The sequence below is a fragment of the Arachis duranensis genome, chromosome 6 (genome assembly GCF_000817695.3).
Source record: "Arachis duranensis cultivar V14167 chromosome 6, aradu.V14167.gnm2.J7QH, whole genome shotgun sequence".
Lineage (NCBI taxonomy): Eukaryota > Viridiplantae > Streptophyta > Magnoliopsida > Fabales > Fabaceae > Arachis > Arachis duranensis.
Genome location: NC_029777.3, coordinates 69,043,070 through 69,046,600, shown reverse-complemented (window position 1 = coordinate 69,046,600; position 3,531 = coordinate 69,043,070).

The window sequence follows — 3,531 nt, the reverse complement described above, 5'->3', positions numbered from 1 at the left end:
GGGAATTCTGAAGCTGATTTGCAACGCCGGTTTGGGCCATCAAATCTCGAGCAAAGTATGGACTATTATACATTGCTGGAAAGCCCAGGATGTTTACCTTCCAATGCAATTGAGGGCGCGCCAATTGGGCTTCGGTAGCTCCAGAAAAGTCCACTTTGAGTGCAGGGAGGTCAGAATCCAACAGTATCTGCAGTCCTTTTTCAGCATCTGAATCAGATTTTTGCTCAGGTCCCTCAATTTCAGCCAGAAATTACCTGAAATCATAGAAAAACATACAAACTCATAGTAAAGCCCAGAAAAGTGAATTTTAAATAAAAACCAATAAAAACATACTAAAAACTAACTAAAATGTACTAAAAACATACTAAAAACAGTGCCAAAAAGCGTATAAATTATCCGCTTATCACAACACCAAACTTAAATTGTTACTTGTCCCCAAGAAACTGAAAATCAATTAGGATAAAAAGAAGAGAACATACTATAGACTCCAAAATATCAATGAAACTTAGCTCCAATTAGATGAGCGGGACTAGTAGCTTTTTTTTTGCTTCTGAACAGTTTTGGCATCTCACTTTATCCTTTGAAGATTAGAATGATTGGCATCTATAGGAACTCAGAATTTAGATAGTGTTAATGATTCTCCTAGTTAAGTGTGATGATTCTTGAACATAGCTACTTTATGAGTCTTGGCTGTTGCCCAAAGCACTCTGTCTTCCAGTATTACCATTGGATACATACATGCCACAGACACATAACTGGGTGAACCTTTTTAGATTGTGATTCAACTTTGCTAGAGTCCCCAATTAGAGGTGTCCAGGATTCTTAAGCACACTCTTTTTGCCTTGGATCACTTTTTATCTCTCTCTCTCTCTTTTTTTGTTTTTTTTTGCACACTCTTTTTTTTTGAATTCACTGCTTTTTTTTTGTTTCAAGAATCAATTTGATGATTTTTCAGATCCTCAATAACATTTCTCCTTTTCCATTATTCTTTCAAGAGCCAACAAGTTTAACATTCTTTAATCAACAAATTCAAAAGACATATGCACTGTTCAAGCATTCATTTAGAAAACAAAAAGTATTGTCACCACATCAAGCTAATTCAATTACTTTCAGAGATGAATTCGAAATCCTACACTTCTTGTTCTTTTGTGATTAAAGCATTTTTCATTTAAGATAGGTGATGGATTCATAGGACATTCATAGCTTTAAGGCATAGACATTAAATTTTATTAATCATGAATTAAAAACAAGACTCAAAGATAAACATAAGATAAGACTAATAGTAACAAAAAACAAAAATTTAAATGACTCTAAAATAGACTCCTAATGATAGAGGTTATCACAGAGTTAGGACTCAACAATCTTGATCTTGAGAAGTGGATGCTCCCTCAACTTGTGGGGTATTTGACCCTTCAAGGGAGAGCTTCTGGCGCTTCAGCTTTTGTAGCTCACGCCCCTGCTTCTCTTGTTCCTTCAGCAATTTGTAGAGCATGCAGTTTTGATTCTGCTGTTCTTCCTTAATTTGTTCCATAGCGTCTTGCAGCTTGGCAATAGATGCTTCTAGGCGGGTCCAGTAGTCAATTTCAGGGAGTTCAGGGAGGAACTCCTGTCCCTCCTTTTGATAGAATTATCTTGCATTTGTCCTTCCATTGACTTCTTGGTGATTGGATGTTCAATTGGGATGAATTCATCTACTCCCATCCTCACCCAAGCATCTTTACATAGCAAAGAGATTAAGCTTGGGTAAGCCAGTTTGGCTTTAGTGGAATTCTTGTTTGCAATTGTGTAAATCTCACAAGCAATCGGATGATGAACCTCCACTTCTTTTCCCAGCATAATGCAATGAATCATCACTGCTCTCTTGATAGTGACCTCAGAACGGTTGCTAGTGGGCAATATGGAACGCCCAGTGAAGTCTAGCCAACCTCTTGCAATTGGTTTGAGATCTCCCCTCTTCAGTTGGTTTGGGACACCTTTTGAATTGGTTGTCCACTTAGTTCCAGGGAGGCATATGTCCTCTAGAACTTGATCCAACCCCTTATCTACTCTCACCATTCTCTTATTAAAGGATTCATGATCATCTTGCAGTTGAGGCAATTTGAAGACCTCTCTTATTTTGTCCAGATGGAAGTAAATAATTCTCCCTCTGACCATGGTTCTGTAAGTATGAAAAGCAGTTCCAGTCATTCTCTGCTTATCTGTCAGTCACAGATTTGAGTAGAATTTCTGAACCATGTTTTTTCCAACCTTTGTCTCAGGGTTGGTTAGAACTTCCCATCCTCTATTTTGAATTTGCTCTTGGATCTCCGGATATTCATCTTCTTTCAGATCGAATTTAACTTCCGGGATCACTGACCTTAGACCCATTATTTTGTGGTAATGGTCTGCATGTTCTTTGGTTAAGAACCTCTCTTGACTCCAAAGATCCTTTGGTGCATTCTCTTTCTTGCCTCTAAAATTGGTTTGTTTTCCTTTGGGAGCCATGATCTTGATGAGCCTTAGCTTAGTGATCACGGAAAAGAACACCAAACATAGAGGGTTGCTTGTCCTCAAGCAAAAGAAAAGAAAGAGGAGAGAGAGGAGGAGAGCAAATTCGAATGGTGGGGAAAGGGGAATGGCCGAACTTATATTTATAAGGGAGGGGTGAGAGATTTCGAAAATTTTGAAGGAGATTTGAGAATATATGGAAAGAATTTGAGATATGTTTGAGTTTTTGAAGAAGATTTGGAAAGGATTTGAAAGAGATTTAAAGAATGGTTTTAATTTTTGAAAATTTGAAGGTGAATGATGAAAGTTTGAAATGTGTTTATGTAGAAAATTATGGATCAAAACAAGAAAGAAAAATTTGAAGTGGAAAGAAAAATCTCTATCCCCCACCTATCTGGCGTTAAACGCCCAGAATGGTATCCATTCTGGCGTTTAACGCCCAAATGTTGGCCAATTTGGGCGTTTAACGCCCAGCCAGGTACCCTGGCTGGTGTTAAACGCCAGAAATCCCTTCTTCACTGGGCGTTTTGCTAAACGCCCAGGATGCTGCACACCTGGTGTTAAACGCCCAGAATGGTGCCCATTCTAGCATTTAACACCCAAAATGGTACCTTTACTGGCGTTAAACGCCCAGAATGGTGCCCATTCTGGCGTTTAACGCCCAGAGCACCCCTTACTGGCGTTTTTTCGCCAGCAAGCTCCTTTTCTCTGCTTTTTGCACTAAATCCTTCTGTAACTCTGTGAATTCCTTCAATTTTGATGATCACCCTTTGAGAATATGTATCAAACTTTTATTAAATACAATAGATAACCTGCTAATGACTGGGTTGCCTCCCAGCAAGTGCTTCTTTATTGTCTTTAGCTGAACCTTTTACTGAGATTCATTCAAGCCTCAGCTTTGAGCATTCTTGCTCAAAATTGCTTTCAAGATAATGTTTGATCCTCTGTCCATTAACAATGAAATTTTTATCAGAATCAATATCCTGAAGCTCAACATATCCATATGGTGACACTCCTGTAATCACATACGAACCCCTCCATCGG